Source organism: Stenella coeruleoalba (genome assembly GCF_951394435.1).
Source record: "Stenella coeruleoalba genome assembly, chromosome: 7".
Classification (NCBI taxonomy): Eukaryota; Metazoa; Chordata; class Mammalia; order Artiodactyla; family Delphinidae; genus Stenella; species Stenella coeruleoalba.
This window is the reverse complement of record NC_137153.1, coordinates 78,497,853-78,519,237: the sequence shown is the minus strand read 5'-3', so window position 1 is coordinate 78,519,237 and position 21,385 is coordinate 78,497,853. Positions and strand designations below refer to the sequence as shown.

At 38.4% G+C, this 21,385-nt stretch overlaps 1 long non-coding RNA gene across 2 annotated transcripts in view; it reads right to left on the bottom strand.

The window, feature by feature from the left end:
- The window catches only part of LOC307188971, a 363,612-nt gene extending 342,436 nt beyond the window's left edge, over positions 1 to 21,176 (bottom strand). For both annotated transcript variants that reach the window (XR_013829086.1, XR_013829087.1), the window contains exon 1: positions 21,051 to 21,176. This is a non-coding gene — a long non-coding RNA (uncharacterized lncRNA). The remainder of the gene's footprint in view (positions 1 to 21,050) is intronic.
- Between the last annotated feature and the right edge of the window lie 209 nt (positions 21,177 to 21,385).

Genomic DNA, 21,385 nt, shown 5'->3' with positions numbered 1-21,385 from the left:
CATTATAGAAGAAAATCTGCAGTTCTTACCACGGTCTTCAGGCTGTGATCTGACTCTGACTGTTTCCTTCTCGCTCTCCTCCTTGCTCATTCTGCCCCAGCCATGCTCATCTTCTATTGCTCAAACTTCCAAGCTCCTACTTGTCCCAAGGCCTTTACATTTAATGTCCCCTCTCCCTCTTCACCAGATCTTCAAATGACTGCACTGTTTTGTAAGTTAGGTATCAGCTTAAATAACATCGCTCAAAGAGGCTTTTCTTGACCAGGTAATCTAAAATGAATTGCTCTAATCATTTCTCCATTTTCTTTTCTTCAAAGCTTTTAGCACCATGTAAAATTATTTATTTATGTGTTTATTGATTACCCTCCCAGTAAGCTTCTTGAAGACAGGGACCTTATTTCTATTTTCACTGCTACATCCCTAGTCCCAGCACAGTAACAGAGCCCATAGCTACTCATTAAAATTGTATTGAATAACTGATTCAATCAGTCAACTAACATGGCAGTAATTCCCACTCCTTATTCACCCATCCAGGGACACAAAATATGTGGTGCAGACCAGAGAGATCATAGGCCTAGGTATGAGTAGATATCAAGAGCACTTAATAATAAAAACATAAGAGAAATCATCTACTGAAAGCCTTCTCTGTCGGGCTATACACTTATTCTCCAAGCCCCACTAAAACTCTTTGGGATGTGTATTTTTACTATTCATTCCATCTTACAAACGAAAAAACCAAGGTAGGTTTTAAGAAACTTGCCCTGGGTGTTTAGTAGATGGCCAAGACCAGATCTGAAGCCAGGCCATATGCACTCTTAAGAACTGTCTTTACTTTACTGTACTCATTTGTGCTGCAGTTTCAGTACTCCATCAACTTTCCCTAATTCTAGAGCAACTGGAGCTTCATTTGCTATACTGTGAAGAGTAGACATTCTAGAAAATACTCTAAACCATTCTGGAGGTCATCACTTTTTTCTCCTTCTTAATGCCACTAAAACCAAATATTTTATCTCAGCTGCCAGAAGTGTGCAATCATGAATTTTACCCTGGAAGGCAAATATTTTTAAACTTTTATTTGTTACTTTCTGCTGTGATTACCTCATTTTATAGTAATCTGCATCGCTGTGTAAACAAACTCCTATGACATAGGAAAATCACTTGCTGAAAAGGGACAAAGGAGGGGGGAATAAACAGAATCAAGCTTTTACTCCTTAACTTTAGGGTTCTGCTCTGAAAATAGAAACCAAGCAATCAGCTTAGAAGTGTTCTGAAAAATCCTTTCAGGTAAAGGGCCTACACTGTTCAAACTTCCAAATCTTACTTCATGACTTGGTTTGTCCCCTGTCTTGTATGTAAGTCATTTTCAGAGTGAGTAAAGGAGTCAAGAGGTAGGTAATTTGTTTCCTCTTTGTATTTTAGAGAGTATATTACTGGTTGTGGTTGTGAAACATTTTTTAATTGGGATCTTCAATCAAGCTATCAAAATGCCAGGTTACGCCTGGGTGGTGCATACGTAAAGCTGACCAATGGAGAAATTAAGCTGTCTTGAAGTCCCTTTGCAGGGAGTCACTCTTCTAAGTGCTGGATTTAAGGTCTTGGAGATTGGATCTTGTGTTTATCAGAGCAAATAAAATTTCAGTCTCCTAATCTAAAGGAAATCCTTGGACCACATATTGTTCCCCTTTAAGCAGGCAGTCTGTGTGAAATGTTTTATTGTAGAATAAATCAATAAATACCTTGAAGCAACCAAAATAGTATATATACTTACATAATTCCCCCTAGCTTTGAAACTTCTTTTTCTTTATAAATATAATTATTTTAAAAAATCAAATCAAAAAAGCATCTCTGGTGTATTATTAAACATACCAACAAATCTAAAATAAACAACTGGAGGAAAGGCCTAATTTTATTTGATAGTTCATAGAATGAGATAATGGCTCAAATTCATTTTCAAACAGAATGGTTTTTATTAACCGGAAAACCCTGGTTAATCTCAATGGGAATCTCTTTTTAAGTTGATGAGTCTGAAGTTCAGCTTGAAGATGGTTAAAGACTTTTGGATATAGAGTTGTCTATGTAAGAATTATTATCACATCCATTCCCCCAGCCTGTAGATGAAATAGATGTAGAGGGAAGGGGTAGAGGGAGAAATGAGAAGGAAGAAGAAAGGAAAGAGAAAGGAAATAAAGAGAAGGAAGAAAGATGAAAAGAGAAAAATCACATTTGCCTTTGCCAGATGGCTCAAGAGCATTTTGGTTTGGGACCTTTTTTATCTGCAGAAGGTAAATGGCCTTTGGATTTGGAATATTTGTACTTGAAAATCATTCATTTCTGAAAGATAGTCTATGCAAATGTTTCAGGCTTACGGGTATAAGGAAACACCATACACTTCAGAAGACTATATGTACAGCCTTATATGTTTCTTTCAGACTTGAAATATCTTCACCATATTCAAAATATTATTCAAATAATCCTCAAACCGTTTGGGATTGGCCTTGCATTTGCTAACAGCTCAGAACCTTGGCCACAGCAAGTGGTTAAAAACCTAGATAATTGATGCTCTCCTGGATGAAGTTAACAAAGCTTCTGAGTCTAAATCCAGGGAAACATTACTACCATTAAAACTTAAACTGTTGTCTGCAAACTGTAGTCCACAGAACATTAGACCCATGTGATGTTAATCAGTTTTCTAAGGGGAAAAGGTTACCTGATCAATTAAGTCTGAAAAAACTTGGTTTTCCAACAAAACGCAAATCTAATCACGTGGTTCTTCGTGAAGGAGATATTTATGCCAGGTTTCCCAAATGTGTTTGTGTGGAGAATGTCCAGGGACTAGAGACCAATGGAACACACATTAGGACACATTAGTCTAGACCAATTCCCTCCTTCACTTCCTTCACTGAACAATTTCTATTCTCTTTCAGGGGTAACCAGGTGGTGGCAAAATAAGGAGACAAGCTTCATTTTACTTAAAATTAGATGATTTGAGGAGAAGCAAAAGTCTGTTTTTCAAATTATTTTAACATTTTGATAATCCCCAGAGTTCCAGGAGGAGCTGAAATTATCCCCACTGTAGTAGAAAACCTAGACCCTGGAAAGGTATCATGGTATAATATCAAAATAAACCACAGTTCAAATCTGGGCCTTAGCAACTACTTGCTACACGGCCTTGGGTAATAAGGTCTGATCATCTCTGAGCCTCTACATTGTCCTCTTGAATGTGAAGAGAACAACGCAAACCTCATAACATTGTATCAGTTAAATGAAATACTGGGTGGAAAGGTACCTTTCCTAGGGTTGGCTACTGAGTTGACACAGCAAAAGGAAATTCTTTTCCCCTTTTTCATTCCTCACACTCTTGAAGCCCAAAGCAAATACAGTATCCCTGTTTAGCTCAAAAAAAAAAACAACCCTGATAAACTCTCTTTGGCATTCCAGTCTGCTGGAGCAGATACAGAGGTTTGATTCCACTCACAGATGATGAACCTTCCACACTGTGCCTCCGGAGACCTCCCTTCTGGAAAGGCCTCCTGTCAAAAAACACAGAGATCAATCTCATCCCAAAGGTCAAAGTGTCTGTCACCTCCTGTCTAGACTATTGCAATGCTTGTGACCTGGATCTCCCACGGGGAGGCCTCCACTGACAGCCGATGATCCAGCGTGACAGCATGCCTGTTGTCAGGTCAGCCCAAGGCAAGCCCAGCGCACCCAGGCGGATGCTCAGCCTTGGCTGATGTTTTACATCAAGTCCCATTTAGTTGGACTCAAATTAAATCGCTAGGCAGTGATGAGCCCGGATTGCTGGAAGACCTTTTCATCCCTCATGGCCCACTGATAACTTGTTGGACATGGAGGTACTGGGACACAATACAGATATCTCTTCATTCAGGTCTGTTTTCAATTCAAATAACTGGACTCGCATGTGCTTCTAGTTAACTGTGTATGTGCCAGGGCCATGAGGAGTTTGCATGCAGTTCTGCCCCCCCCCAGACCAGACCAGAGACTGGGGTTCAGGACATCTCAAGGTATTAAAGAAGTAAACTGAGTACAGAGAAAAAAAAAATTAATAGCTAAATTTAGCATTCTTGCACCGTTCCAGCCCTTTCCCCAGGTCATTGTCTTGAATTGCTTAGAATTCAAAATCCATTCCTGCCTACAAATCCAGAAGGTGCCACACTGTTTTTTCCAGTAGGGGTGGTATCATCAAATTCTCTATCAGCTCCTCTTATGACCAACATTTCTAATCCATTCATTTAAAAAAAAATTACTGGCAAGAAGTTGGGAGAAAGTGCAATTATGTAACATAACCCTGCCCCATACACAGCCTTGGTCAGTGGGGCAAAGTAGGTCTCTTAAAAGAAAATTAGTCCTTTCAGGGATTCAACTTCTATCACCTTGAGCAAGAATTAAATTAAGCTAATCGACCATCACTTGACCTTTTGAAGACAGGAGGCTAATCTTCTCATCACTTATCAATTTGCCAAAAATATGACTTTTACTTAGATGTACTTGGCTGTGAGCAACAGCAGCAAAAGCAAGTATGTGGAGAGTAAGAAAGAATCAGGAAGAGATTAAAGACGAACAGAAAGCCAGAAATGAGGGTGTATGACAGAGAGAGGGAGAACCTCTATATTGGATTACCCTGTCTGCAATGTCCTATCAGTCAGCACAGATGACTGAGAGAACATGAAGGCATAAGCTAGATCCTATCCTCCAGCCATAAACTACACAAGCTTAGAGTCCTCAGAGACTATGGCAAGGACTGTTTTAAGGAAAATTTCATAATGAAATTATGCCCCATTTTTATCTAAGCAACTCTCCAGTGCTTTGTTGATTCAACACAGCTTCTGATAATCCTTTGCTTTGCACTCTTCTCCTCTTCTCATGAAATACCCTCTCTCAACTCGGAACAAGATAGAACATTCTACATTAAGAATCTTTGAGACAATCTAAGATTCCATCTAAATGTATACAGTCCCTATGGGATCAGACAGATTTACTTTTAAATATTCCAGGCACATACCTCTTTCCATATCTGGATTACTAGCAGGAACTTGCATATTAGTGCCTAGGCATTCTTTTGCCCCCTAGTTTCTCCTTGGATAAAACTCAAGGGATTTAGGAGGTTTCCACATTTCCAAGCAATCTGTCAGTCTGGGTGCATCACCCTCACTTTCCAAAAATGGCACAAAATCCAGCCAGACTCTTCCAAGAAGGAATTATGTCACTCCTTAATCCTATGCTACTGCTTAAGTAACCCAAATAAGCTCCCTTCCCGCTGGAGAAGGAATGTACCCCCAGCTTTCTCTACAGGCCAAGGAGAGGATGGTGGATTTCTTGGCTTGTTTTTCATTTGTACAATCACGGAAACAAACAAGAGTGATTTCTTTTTTCTAGATGAACATTTTGTACTGAGTAACAGCCTTCTGTTGTGCTCCATATACTCTAAACTGTTGTCTATTCAATATTTCTGTTTCTTTCAACATTCCCTTCCCCTGTGGGTCTCATTCATTCCTGACTGCTGAAGAGTTCTGAGATGGGACACCTGGACCAATGACATTAGAAGGAATGGAAGACAGAAATAAAGAGTAACAATCCAGTTGGGCAATCATCTTAATTGACCAAAAAACAAATAAGGCTGTACAGGCAAGTGCAAATTATATGCATACCACATATAAGTCCTAGACCTCTACCCTCTGGTTTCTTGCACTTCAGTAAGGCTTTGGGGTGTTAAGGAAGAAGAATCACTTCTTTCAGGAGAAATCTGATTTGCCTAAAACCTTTTTATTCTCTTTATGCCATAGAATTATATGTGGAGGCTTTCAGAAAATTTCCACAGTGAAACAAACTACTTTGTTGTTCAAAGGCTTAATATAGAAGTTTTAACTGCATTGGATTATCAACATTGAGGGAATTATTACATAAAAGTAAATATATAGTATGAATTTACCCCATCACGACTGTAGAGTGGAAGTATACTATGAAAAAATCTTAAATAAAAGAAAACGGGAAAGATTGCACTAGGAGATATATGTCTATTGATAACTCTTGATATTCTATTTTCAATGAAAATTATATTTTAAAAATTATTAATTCAACAAGCATTTATTGAGTACCTAATTGTATATAAAAATCCCGCCAAAAAAATCAATGAAAAATACTTCCTAGATATAAGAAATCTGATATGTAGTTGAGGAGATTAGACAAAATATAAACTTACACTGTAAAATTTTTACATATATATTTCCATCTGATATTCAAAATAACCCTGTGAGTTATGTAGAAGTGTTCATTCTTATTTAATGTGAAAGAAAATTGAGGCTAAGAAAGGCTAAATGATTTGTACCAAGACCACACAGAAGTAATAAAAGGCAGAACCCAGACTCAACCCTCCCTAAGTTATCTGACACCAAATCCATTACAAGTCATTGCCTCTACAATTCAAAGTAAAATGTCACAAGTGCCAGAAGGGAGGTATGTGCAGAGTGTTATTGGTATTCTGTCTTGCTGAGGAGATCAGAAACCATGGAGGTATTTGATGTGAGCCTTGAAGGATGGCAGTTTTGACAGGCACAGTGGACCTAGAGGAAATTATAAGCTGAAGGAAATCATTTAAAGAGAGCAAAAGGTAAGGAGACAGGAACAAGTGCACATTTAAGAAATGGTAAGAAACACTGTCCTTCAGTTTGGCTAGAGTAAAAGTTATGTGAAGGAAAGCAGTGGGAGATAAGGCTGGAAATTTGGGTTGGAATCAGGTCATGGAGTGTCTTGAATGCTTTACAAATGAACATGAACACTTTGGGCTGGCAATGGAGAATTACTGAAGGTTTTTGAATAGAAGAATGATACAATCAGAACAGAGTTTTGAAAAGATTAATCTGGCAGTAAGACATAGAACAGTTTGGAAAAGACTGAGGAATTACAAGGCCAGGGCAATGATCCAAGTAAGAAATAATAGGGGTTTGATCTACAATAGTGAGAGTAGAAATGGGAAGAAAATAAGGAATAAATATGAGGAATGTTAAAAACACAGACTCAGAAAGGACTCCTTGACTGTATGAGAAAATGCAAATGAAAGAAGGAAGTTGGTCTGAGTGACTGTAGAGGAAATGACAATTCTTGAAGAAATAAACAATAAAAGCATGTTTGTATACAAAAAAAATGAGTTCAAATTTGACTGTGTCCAGTGTTCATCAGAGATATTTGTCTTAAAAACATGTAGCTGTAAGAAAAACATGACCTACTCTCCCTGCCATTCCCCTACTCCTATACACACACCAGAAACCATGGTGGTTTCATTAAGAACTTAATCAGGCCTTTTAAGGGTCAGGTGTTTGTGTAATTACTGAAGTAGTCATTAAGAAGTATGTGGTTGGAACTTCCCTGGTGGTCCAGTGGTAAAGAATCCACCTTACAATTGCAGGGGATGCGGGTTCAATCCCTGGTCAGGGAACTAAGATCCCATATGCCGTGGGGCAACTAAGCCGGAGTGCCACAACTACTGAGCTTGCACGCCTCAACTAGAGCCCGTGTGCCACAAAACTACAGAGCCCACATGCTCTGGAGCCTGCGTGCCACAACTAGAGAGAGAAAAACCCACACACCGCAACTAGAGAGAAGCCTGTGCACCACAACGAAGAGCCCGCACGTCGCAATGAAAGATCCCACATGCCTCAACTAAGATCCTGTGTGCCACAACTGAGACCTGACGCAGCCAAAAATAAATAAAATAAATAATAAATAAATCTTTAAAAGAGAAAAAGAATCCAGGAAGTACTGGGAGATTATTGTTGATTTTAATTCCCCCACTTGTCATACAACATCGACTGAATAACTCATGCAAATGTCCTGGGCACTGTCACTAACTGTAATCAACCATCAGTCATCCTTCTCAGTTCCCAGAAACCACATGTGCACACTCCTCACACTGCTGCTAAAACCATAAATTAAAAATAAAAGAAATTTTTAAATTCTTGTAAGAGGACACAGGATAAATTCGGTGGCTTGAAGGTTTAAATCAGACACAGAGTAACTCCATTTTAGATGGCACAGGGCTGGCTTAGTGGGAAGGAGAGTATCTGGGATTTCCACTTCACCTATCCATGGCACCTTAGACAGATATAAGCAGTAGAATTACTGAACGCTTAGAACTAAAAGGAATCTCAGAGAAAGTCCATTTTATCCCCATAGTTTATTATAAAGTACATAACAATAAAATGCCTTAAAAGCTGAATTATCACTCAAGTTCAAGTCCTTTGGCTCCTTGATTATCTTCCCAGTATAATACAAGGCCTTTCAAGTTCTATTTGTTATTGTTACTAGTAAGAGTGTTAGTATTACTATGTGTCAGGCACTTGGCTAAATTCTTTACATTCAGACTCTTATTTAATAAAATTCCCAATAACATATACAAGGGAATCCCTTATTCTCATTTTTATAGAATAAGAAATAAACTAAGAAGAGATCAGCTTAACTGATATAACACAGCTCTCTGTGGCAGAGGCCCATCTGGAAGCCCAAAGACAAAACTAGAATCCAAATCCTACACTCTTCTTTATCATGCAGACAACCTGCTCTCATTCACTGAGTGACAATCTGAAAGTCCTATCTCCTCAAACACTGTCCTAGAATAATTACATGTCCTTGAATAATTATACAACCCTCCGATATAATATTTCCTTTCAGATAGACAGACAGACAGACAGGTAGATAGACAGATCCGGCCCATATCTGAGTCACTGACTTAAGCAGAAAAAGGTTAGGAATTTCGCTTGGATTATGCGGCTTTGGGATCAATTCTCCTATTCCCTTTTTTTGAGAGGACATGATTTGAAGCTTCTTTGTAGGAAGCTTCTACTAGAAAGAGTCATCTCACGCCATTCTTTCCACATGAACAAAGACATCACTGATGCACTGGGTAGAGGCGAAGAGCATCAGACAAAGAGCTGAGAAATCTAAATATTAGTCCCAGCAAAGAGTAAAGCCAACTGTGACAAATGTCTTGGACTTCTGGAATATTGCCTCGGAGAACTCCACAGCTGTCAGATAAAACAACTGCTCAGGTTATAATGAAAACTCTCCTTTGAAACTACCTATGAGAGATGGACACAGTCTTGTGAGGTGAAGTATTTTCCAGAATAAAACCTGGTTTCTTATCTAAAATAAAATACTCCTAGTTTTTGCTCTTTAATGTGAGACTGAGCAAGAAAATGTACTGCCCTCCAAGACTCTCCAAGACATGCCCGGAGGTATGTCGATAAAAGAAGGTAATGTTTATACATGTGATTTTGAAACTGTAAAATTCTCTATGCGCATAAGTCAGAAATGGAAAGTCAACCTTGTTGGTTCTAAGTGGGGCAAAATACCCTGCTTTGTTCATTCCTTGCTGGAAGAAATAAATAGTTTAAGAGGTTATGGTGACATTGACCATTCCTGCTTCTTTATTCCCAGAAGTATAAGCACCACATTCAAAACTTACTCAATACTCCAGTCATTACAAAAAAGTTACCAGCAACAGAAAACACTGTAGTGATGCTGGGTGGTTTTCTTTAATTTTCTATTTTTTTTTTATGCCTTAAGAGAGAGAAGATCTTTTTGAATCTTTGATCCTCAGACAAAAATAAAACCTGAGTCTGAAAACCCAAAGGCTTCACGTTTCTGTGAACAGCACTGAACATGCACAATGAAGAATTTATGGCCCATGATGTGAGTCGACTTCTTCGATAAGGGGCCTAAATTTAATGTGGCTGTGACCTTCCTGAGCCAATGGCTGGAGACTTGAAGCAATGTGTGTGGGCCAGCTGTGGAATTTGGCTCCGCTCCTGGTTGAAGTCACCTCCCTTCTCCAAAAATTCTTTAAATACTGGATGAGTTGTGCGTATGTAGAGGTTGCAGGGGGAGGAGGAGAGTTGGGAGCTGTTAGCAAACGACAACAGATGAGCTCGTGAAACTTTAACAAGCTGTTGGGGAGCATTCCACGTGTGGGGTTTGAAGACTGTTCCATGGTCCTTTGGTGATAGTAATAAGCTTACTGGAAAGGATAAGATTTTCAAGTGAATTTTAGTTTTGGAAAGGGAAGGGTGTATATACCATAGGAAAAAGCCTTGCAATTCAGATCACACTGAAGGTCCATTCGTGACAGCCTTCAGGCTGGCTGACTTGACTAGAGTACCTGTATTCAGGCATGAGCATTGTACACATGGTCATGATTTACTATAACATTTCTGAAAGTATGTCACTTTTAGGTGCTCACCCAGTACTAAAACTTGTACCTGAACTTTCTGGAAATGTTCATTTCATACCCACTTATACAGTCTCAGGCAAAGACAAATGCAACATTTAGAGTTGCTGATATAGAATATCATTGGTAGCTTCTGAGTTTATACTCTTAGTATGACATGGTACCTGGTTCACTCACAAAATTAGCTGAGAGACCCATATACTAGTCTGGTCAAATCTCTGACTTGCTTTTCCCATGACAGAAATATTTTCCTTAAAACAAATACTATTTTACAATTATGCAATTTCATTTTATTAACAATCTTGGTTGCATGACATAGTATTAAAAATTTTGCTCATGGGGTATGTTATACATTTGCTCTATGTTTCTGTAAGAGAATGTTTTCATAATCAAAACGTTTTTAAACAGAAAACCAGAGAGTTAAGTTTCTTAGAAAAATATGGCTGTGATCCTCTTGCATGTTTGCCCATTAAATTGTATCTAAATTCATTAACTGAATTGAAATGGCAAAATACCATTGTGCCTTTTCTTTAAGTATTATTCAAATAGAATAGAAAAAAATTATTTTAAAATAAAAATTCTCAGAGCAAATAGGTCATAGTCCTTTTCAGAGCTTTATAAAACTTTCATTGTCTGCATGTTCTTCATCCAGAAAAATCATTTGCAGAATGATCTTAATCTGCCCCTATTAACTTTTTGATCATGGGTAAGTCACTTACACCCCCAGATCTGTTTCCTCATCTGTTTACGGAGAGGTATTAGAAATGGTTCTAAGTTATCTTCTAGCCCTAAATTTTCATGAATAAGAAGATCTTATGGTCCCAAACCATTCTCCAGAAATCTTTTCATAGCATTTGTATTTAACTATATATTGCACTTCAGCAAATGGTTTATTGTGTTCCAGAGGCCCAGAAGAATAAATGGAGCATTTAGTAACTAACCTATGTCCCAAGTCTATAAGAAGTTAAAAAAATAAATAAATAAAAATTTAACTTAATACATTAGCATAATAGATTCTATGTGGAAAGTTAACAAGAAAAAAAGTAAAAATAGAATTATTATCCTTATTCAAGAGGCGTAAGTTGATGCATAAATGGCTAAACAATTTGAGTAAGTATGTTAGCTCTAGCAGAACCAGGCCAGGAAAAGGGAAATATTACTGGGCATCAACTATGCTGCAGACAACATGTTATGTTTTTTCACATATATTATCTCAATGATTCTCCAGGACAGGCATTTTTATCTCCATTTTTAACAATAAGATAACCAGGATCAGAGAGATTATGCTACCTGCTGCTTTGAATTATGCTAATTGGTTCTTTCAAGTATGGAATTGAAACAGGAGTGTTTTGGCTGCAAGTAACAGAACGTATGATTGACAGTGACTTAATCAAATAGTGTTTTATATTTTTTAATTAACAAGAGGCCTGGAATAAAGTAATTCAAGGATTTGTTCAACCACTCAATGCTGGATCCACTTCTCTATGGTTCTTTTCACCTAACTCTGATGGTTACAGATGGCTGCAGGTCTACATCACTCAGAAGTACTATAAGAACAAAAGATGCAAAATCTTGTGAGTGTATGTATATGTGTATGAAAGATGACTGAACTTGACATAATTTATGACCTAAAATTATCAAAACCTAGAAGTTCCTGGAGAAACATTCACCACTTGTCTCATAGTCAAATTTTACCCAGAAAGACAACTATGGAAGCAAAAAGTAGGCACAGGACCACTGGGAAAAACAGTCACTGCAAGGTGATCCATTCAGAGGCATGAATGAGCAACACACATTCAGTGAAAACCAGCTAATGTAAATGAACAAGATACTTTTCTACCCAAGGAAAGTCTTTTTAAAGAAACAAATAAATGTTGCTGTTGACATGATGGGCTCTCCCTTCAATGTCTCACAGATGTGATCTGCTGCACATTTATGCTGGTAACAAATGTTAACTTGTGTTCATTGTCAGTTAAAAACAACAAAAATTTACAGCAGTACACCATAACACCCATGACTTGTCCTAATTCTTCTAAGGCTCTGGATTCCTCTTGCATAATGTGCTTATGAGCCAGTAGAACCAGGGCACAAACACCTAGGACTGCATAGCTCTAGGCCCTGCCTTTCTACTACTTGATGCTGCTTTTCTATTCCTAACAAACAATAGCTTTAAAATTCCTTTTATTTTCTGAAACCACCTTGCACCTTTCTCCAAGATCTTCCTTCTTTAGGTTTTCTTCACCATCTTTTCTCCTTTATTAAAATTTCTTCTTTGGCATTCCTTTTCTTAATCCTAAAAAATTTTTCACCAGCTCAGAGTATCTATTTTAGAACTTACAGACATATCAAATCTCTGGGGTAGATGTGTTTCTTTAGAGTCTGCTAAAGTACTTTACAGATGTCCCTGAGAATTCATATTCCCAGCAGGTTTGCAGAATTAATGCTGGTGCATTTCCTACTAGCCTTTCTGCTTCATGTTGTTCAAGCAGATGAGGTAGAGTTGCTCACAGAATATTATTTCAAAAAGGATTTGGTATGCAGAGAAGGTAATTTCAAATACTGAATCTCATATGGTCACTGTCCCCTTTTATATGGGAAAAAGTGCCATGAATAAACATATACTTCAAGAAAAAACAAATGCCTGTAATTCCTGCACACCTTTTGGATATGTAAAATTTCAATAGGATTCTTCTTCTAAAGCATTAAGTAAAAAAGAAAACCCATAATACATAGCCTACAGTTGATAACACCACCACTCTCAGGTCATGACCTTAGGAAAGAATACCGGACACATTAACAGCATCAGTTTATAAGTGCAGCATGGGGTGTTAAAAGCAGCAAACTGGATGCAAGGACTGGATGTAAGGGCTTCACAACATTTCTCAGGGATGAATACATGACTAAAATTAACAGCCTGGTAATTAGATTTGGGCTTTGTGTATATTTTCCCTGGATGTGTGATATGAGGCTTTGGCTACCTAATGGCACCATTCCATTCAGGCAGAGCAACAGCCTGCTATCCTCAGAGCAGCCATGTCCCAGTGTTATATAAGGATATGCTTGAAAAACAGACAGAAACAGTGAGTAGGGTCTCCCCAAATAAAGGTCTAGTCTCAGACCTAACACTGTCATTGGAACCTTCCACAAATCACTTTCCCTCGCTAGATCTGTTCCCTCCTCTGTAAAATGAGAAAATTCTAATATTCAATATTAGAGCATCCCTGAGGTCACTTCCAACTACAAAATACTATAGTCCAGTATTATGTGCTCTAAAATCTAACCAGTCCAACTACAGAAGGCAGAGAGGAAAGGACAGATTTGGCCATTTATTTCCATGTACCTCCTCCTCTGATTTCCCATTATAATGTCTTTGAAACTCACTTTTAGCATTTGTATAATAATTACCTTTATGTGTGACAGGACCGAGTTTTCTTCTCCTTTAATCCCTTTCTTTTCTTTCCCTATTTCCCCCACCATTCACTGGTATTCATACCTCTTCCCTCAAAAGGGATCTTTGGGCAGATGGAGGAAAGCAAAAGAGCATACGATTCTGAACTCATATCAAAATTATGCCCAAAAAAGGTGGTTAATATTACAGAGAGAACGCTTTGTTTTTCTTATAGGTGGAGGACCTTCTCATGGAACCTAAGGAACATGTTACCTTCCCTCCAGCTCAGAGTTCTCCAGACTTTCTCAGTCCAAGGCACCTTAAATGTCAACTTAATTAAGACCAAACGAAATACTTAACAGTTCCATTTATGAAGTTATTAAATTCAAACCCTTAAAAAGCACCTTAGGCCTAACAACTTAGAGCAGTTTGAAAAAAATACTATGCATAAATTGAAAGGAAAAACTATTTTTATTTTATAAATAACCACAATCACTTAGCTAATGAAATGTGTTGCCTGCTGGGCACCACACAACTTCTTAAACCTTGGAATTATATTGCACGTTGCCATTGCCATTTCTTATCACACACTGATTTTCAAGGATACTGGCTTTTTATCACAGCAACTATGACTTCATTGAAAGCAATTTGCACTGTATGTTAAAACTGTAGTTCACCAGCAATTCCACTCCTGGGTATATATCCCCCCCAAAATGAAAACACTAATTCAAAAAGATACATGTACCCCAATGTTCACTGCAGCATTATTTACAATAGCCAAAAACGGAAGCAACCTAAGTGTCCATCAACAGATGAATGGATAAAGAAGATGTGGTGTATATATATATAAATATACAATAGAATACTACTCAGCCATGAAAAGAATGAAATTTTGCCATTTGCAACAACACGGATGGACTTGAAGGGTCCACTTATGCTAAGTGAAATAAGACAGAGAAAGCCAAACATATGATATCACTTATGTGTGGAATCTAAAAACTAAAACCAACTAGTGAATAAAACAAAAAAGAAAAGATTCACAGATATAGAAAACAAACTAGTGGTCACCATGGGGAAGAGGGAAAGGGGAACAGAAAACAGGAGTAGGAGACTGAGGTACAAACTACTATGTACAAAATAAATAAACTACAAGGATATATTGTACAACACAGGGACTACAGCCAATATTTTATAATAACTATAAATGGAATATGACCCTTAAAATTGTAAATCACTATGTTGCACACCTGAAACATATAATATTGTACATCAACTATACCTCAATTAAAAGAAAAAAACTTAAAAAAATAATGTAGTTCACGTGGTATCCAGCAGAGGCCAATCGGTTTTCCTCAAAAACAAAATATCCATCGTGGTAGTGCCTCTTTGAATTTGCTGCTGTGTTCAGGGGCAACTTGACACAGACTTTGAAACCCACAGCCTTAGCTCCCTTCACAGGAAAAACAGTTGTAATTGGAACCAATCTGGTACTAATTGTCTGAACTCCAGAAAACCAACAGGAGATAAGATGGGTAAAATATGGACAGGGCCATAAGGAAAGCAGAGGGAGGAAACCAAAGAAAAAGGAAGGACTCCTAGTTGCCCATCCAACATGGACTTCATGAAAAAATGGTAGTTGACTCAATGGGAAAAGTAAAGTAAAATACTTCACGTCCCTAAGCCTCAGCCATTATGGACATAAGAGTTTACATATGCATCTGCCTCCCTCACTAGATTAAAACACAAGCAAAAGATCTCGCTCATTTCAGTATGCCTCTGAATACCTAATTCAATACATTTTGTTGTATTGAATTCCCTTACCCAGAACACTGAACTTAAATCTAATTGCAGTAGAATGTGTTCTGATTTATTTTACACCTCTGGAGCTAGGGTTTCTTAGAATTCAACACACAGATTAATGGAGAGTATGAAGGTTTTTCTATTGCTCTACTTCTGGGTTCCCTTCATGTCTCTGCTGGAACGCTGAAAGAGGACTGGATTTATGGTTTATTTGTGTTTCAGACTAAGTACCTAAACCAGCAATGCATGAAGTCCAAAAGTGTACCCTCACTTGTTTTACCTCAAAAATGACATTTGTCAGAGTTGATCTCACGGCTTTTTACTGTGTGAGCTATAACATGAGAGAACTTCTCCCTAACTTCTGTTAGCCTTTGACTTACCAATGTAATCAAAATGTCAGCTCTGTCTGTATCATCATTTGCCAGGAAAACATATGTCAAACAATTATTGCCCAGAGAGATCAAAAGGATGTGGGCTTTTTTCTTTAATGTGGTGATGAAAAGGACAGTTTAAAGAATGAAATTAAGTGACTAAACGTGGAGTAGAATAACTGGTTTATATTCCTTCTGGATTTGGAAACATTATCGCTGTTTCAATTGACAAGTTCTTGAGAGAGGGTGTTTGCTTTTTGTTTGTTTGGGTTTTCTTAACCCGGTTATATCATTTTGTTCACAGTCCCAGACCTAATCATACTTTGCACTTATCTTGTTTACCTTTCATCAGAAAATTGCCATGCTAGGGATAGCCTGTGTGGCCAGATTCTTCCCCAGTGGCTGCACATAATGTGCTAGCCAGCTCTCTAAAAATCAAAGGGGTGAAGGAATGCAGGCCCCTAGAACCAGCAATCAAAATAGCCTACTGGGAAGGACACCTGATAAGTGCACTTACTTTACAAGCAAGGAAGGGATGGGATGGAATCAAATATCTCAGAGAGTAAAGAAAATGAGCACTTAGCATAGGCCCAGAAATACACTGTAGACTTATAAACCTTACCTCATTCAGCCACATTACAGAAGAAACTGAGGCCATCAGTGCTGATATAGCTTGCCCTTGATCAGCTACAGGGCAGAACTAAGATCTAAACCTTGGTCGAGTAGAGCATCAAGTCAACATCCACTCGCCACACAATTTTTTGACATACAGCTGAGCTGTTGCCAGTGCAAATCTATGGAATCACTGGGTTTGAGGGGGAATGCAAAAGGGTCCCAAGTTCCCTTTTCAACTTGAAGTTAGCAAAGTCCTTTTAGCATCATCCCACCTACAGCGGGAGACAATTGGCCCTTAGGGGAAGGCATATCAATAGCAGTGCAGAATGATACCTCAGAGCTAATGACAGTTAGCTCTCAGTCACATAATATGAGCTGGCTAGCAATATATTTCGAACAGGGCTTCTCTCCCTCCTGCCATAAATTTATTCCTCCCTGTCATTTCCATTATAAGCCCTTTATAATCCCTTCCCTTCTTTATTCTCAAGATTTGTTAACTTGACTTTATTAACGTTTTTCCATGGCTAAAATTTGGCCTGATCAGCTTCATATTTTCTTCCTGTTTTCAACCAGTTGTAGAACTAAAAATGTTTAAAGCTAGAGAAAGCTATTGTTCTTCAAACAAAACCGTCCTGCATGCCAAGTCCATAGATACTTTTTCAAGTATTAAATGTTTAATGACAAAAAAGCAACAACTAACCAGAGAACAGATCTCAGTGAACAGCTTTTATTTGAACCTATAAGGCAGATACAATTTAAAACAACTCTTAGAAACCAAAGTCTACGTTTTACCTATTGTCTTAGGTCTGGTTCCCTAAAAGCAGAGCCAAAGACAGAGACTTAGGCACCAGAGATTTATTGAGGGTGTATTCTTCATGAAAAATCTGCAAAAGAGTGAGGGAAATAGGAGAGGGAAGGGGAAGCAGTCTTGGTCCATGCCAAGCAGGTCATGAAGGAGGGGGACCCCTCTGGGTTGTAGATATTACAGAGTTGTCCTCTTTTAAGGAAAGGAGCCAGGCTCTGGTCTGCCTCTATCAGTCCATCACTGACTGCTAGAGGTGCTGGGGAGGTGACTGGTAGAGAATAGATGCTTCCAGGCATCTCTATGAAAGGCAGCTCCATCAGCCAGGACAATTTTCTGAGGAAGTTAGCAGGTATATGCTGTTAACAGCAGAGGGGTGGATGCACCAGCTAAAAAAGAGGATCTGGGTGGACATCAACAGCATCTACTACAGCATCTCAACGTGTGGTTTTCTAGGAACTTGTCAGAAATACAAATTCCTCACCCCACCCCAGACCCAACTGAATCAGAAACCTGAAATGGGAGCAGTGATCTATTTTTCATTACACCCTCCCGGTGATTCTGACACACAATGTTCCAGGTGATTCTCTGAGTTTGAGAATCACTGAACATCTACCTTCCCACCAAGAATTACAAATCACAACACTATTCACTAACAAACTTAAGTTAGTGCAAGTCATGTTGTAACCAGGAACCCCTTTTAAGGTATTTTGATTCAGATATCTACAAAAGAGAACCCCATAAATAAATGCCTAGCTTCTATTAGCCAAACGTATTTCCACTTTTAGTTATTTTCTCTATTTTCCTCTAATTTTCTGGACTCTTTCCATGACTTGAGGGCTCTGTGCAACCTGTTCCCTGGAGTCTTTTTAAGAAGGCTTAATTAGTCTCATACACTCATGGGTCATAAACTCTACCTGCTCCCAAAGGGGGATTTAGAACTCAATGAAGATTTTGTGTTGTGTTAGATCCTCCTTTTTGGAATAAACCTTGTGAATAGTAAGTTGACATTTTACAGTCATTTTGCTCTGAGTAAGATCTTATTATTTTCTTAACTAAGCAAAGTGAAAAAATTAGGCATCCTACAATCAAATGTCTCTTTTGCAAGAAGTCAACGACTTCACACTATTAGCTAGGTTCATTCATTTCTCTCTAGAGAGTATGGAGCCAGAGGTGTTTGAAGGATTTTTTTCCCACAAACTTCCCTCTTAACTTTTCCTTTTCACCATTAATAACCTATATTGAAGTATTATCTTAAATACTGGAAAGTATTATAAACACTGCATTAAAGAATCTGCTTTCCAGAGCTAATGATATCTCCTTTATTACTGATGCTGTTATTATCATGAGCTATTTTAAACATAGAGGAAACTCCAGAGAATAATATAACAAACATCTGTAAAATCACATGTAGATTTTTAATGATTAATATTTTGTCATGTTTTCTTCAGAGCCTTCTTAAAAACAGAAAAGCTTTACAGGCATTATCAAAGCTCTCTTGACCTAGGAGGATGGCACATAGGTGTCAACTGCATAACCACTAGATTTGTTACCCTGCACAGAAATTTCTGCACTATGTACTAAATTTCTGCTTTACAATGTTGTGTTAGTTTCTGTTGTACAACAAAGTGAATCAGCCATATGTGTACATATATCCTCTCTCTCTTGAGCCTCCTTCCCAGCTCCCCCATCCCTCCCTTCTAAGTCATCACAGAGCACCAAGCTGAGCTCCCTGTGCTATACAACAGCTTCCCACTAGCTATCTATTTTACACATGGTAGTGTATATATGTCAATGCTACTCTCTCAGTTTGTCCCACCCTCCCCTTCCCCACCTCTGGCCACAAGTCTGTTCTCTATATCTTGCATAGATATACAGAACAGACTTTATATTTTTTATATTATATTTTTATTATATTTTTTATATTTTATTTTATTTTTATTTTTTATATTTTTTATATTATATTTTGCAATAAAAATGTTTTAAAAGAGATAATATTTTACCTAGTTGTGTTATTCTATAAAATGTAAAATCTAATGAGATAATTTAAAACAATTCAAGGGATAAAGGAGAAACTTTTCAAAACAAATATTTCAAAATAAAAGTCATAAAGTTATAAATAAAATCTTTTTAGTAAATATAACGTGCATTCATTTTATAAAAGAATAGAAATATGGGTTTATGATTTAAGGAAAACTAAATAGAAACAGAGTTTAAAATTAAAGATTAGAAAATTAATACTAATGAAAATAAACAGCAAAAGAGATAAAACAGAAGTTTTATAATCCTGAAGGTGAAGAAGCATTCTTTAAAAAAATTGTAAAAATCCAAAAAGTCCAAAGAAAATTTAAAAATTAACGGCATCAAGAGTATAGCTATAAGAACGTTTGTTTGACGATGATACCTAATAAACCAGCTTTTCAAGTAATCAGTAGATTGGGAGACATTACTCTCAACAAATGAAGAAAATAATGAATATATAGGATATATAAAAATCTCTTACAAAAAATATAAAAAAGAGACAGTACTCCCTCCACCCACCAAAAAATGTCTCTCAGAAAAAATTCTAATGACTAAAATTTAATACAGGACTCCTCTAAACAAAAAAGCAGATTGCATGGGGTAGGAAGTAGCAATGCTTTTAGGTTAAAGAGTCAAACATTATTGAGGCATATCTGGTATATGTATACATACATAAATATAAGTTTTGTGTATACACATCATCACATATTATTATATTAGTTTTCTATTGCTGCATAAGAAATTACCCCAAAACTCAGCAGCTTAAAACAACAAACAAATATCATCTCACACAGAATCTGTGGGTCAAGAATCCAGGAATGATCTAGCTGGGCGGTTGTGTGTCAAAGTGTCTTACAAAGGTGCAGTAAAGATGTCAGCCAAGGCTGCAGTCACCTCAAGACTCAATCAGAGAATCTTTTTTCAAGCTAACTGGTTGGTGGTAGACCTCAGGTCCTCATTGTTGGCTGGGAGCTAAACCTTTGTCGTACCCTAACCTGTACCCTAAACCTTCCCCGTTCCCTAATCCTAACCCTAACCCTTACCCGAAGGCTTACCCTAACCCGTCCCCTAATCCTAACCCGTACACTAACACTAACTCATACCCTAACACGTACGCTAACCCTAAACCGTTGTCGTACCCTAACCTGTACCCTACACCGTCCCCATTCCCTAACCCTAACCCTAACCCTTAATCGAAGCCTTACCCTAACCGTCCCCTAATCCTAACCCGTACACTAACACTGTCATATAGGCCTTTCCATAGGACTGCTAACAACATGGCAGCTTGCTTCCCCCAGAGCAAGTGAACTGAGAGAGACATTCCCAACACACAAACCAAAGTCTTTCATAGCCAAATTTCAAAGTGACATGCTATCACTTCTGCCAAACTCTATTTGTTAACAGCAAGACGGCAGACGAGTAAGATGTAGAGATCACCTTCCTCCCCACAAATACATCAAAAATACATCTACATGTGGAACAACTCCTACAGAGCACCTAGTGAACACTGGCAGAGGACCTCAGACTTCCAAAAAGGAAAGAAAATTCCCATGTACCTGGGCAGAGCAAGAGAAAAAAGAACAAAGAGATAAAGGAATAGAGACGAGACTTGTGCCTCTGGGAAAAAGCTGTGAAGGAGGAAAAATTTCCACACACTAGGAAGCCCTCTGACTGGCAGGGACAGGGGCATGGAACTTCAGAGCCATGGAGGAGAGTGCAGCAACAGGGGTGCAGAGGGCAAAGTGGAGAGATTCCCGCACAGAGGATCAGTGCCGACCAGCACTCACCAGCCTGAGACACTTGTCTGCTCACCTGCTGGGGCGGGTGGGGGCCAGGAGCTGAGGCTTGGGCTTCAGAGGTCAGACCCCAGGGAGAAGACTGCTGTTGGCTGCATGAAGACAGCATGAAGGGGGCTAGTGCACCACAGCTAGCTGGGAGGGAATCCAGGAAAATGTCTGGACCTGCCGGATAGACAAGAGACCATTGTTTTGGGGTGAGTGAGGAGAGGGGCTTCCTGCTCTGTGAGCCCACAGACATCAGAACACCTAAGTGACCTCCAGAGACAGGCGTGAGCCACAGCTATCATCTTGGACCCCAGAGGCAGGCACAGACTGCTACCGCTGCCGTCACTACCACCAAGGATCTTG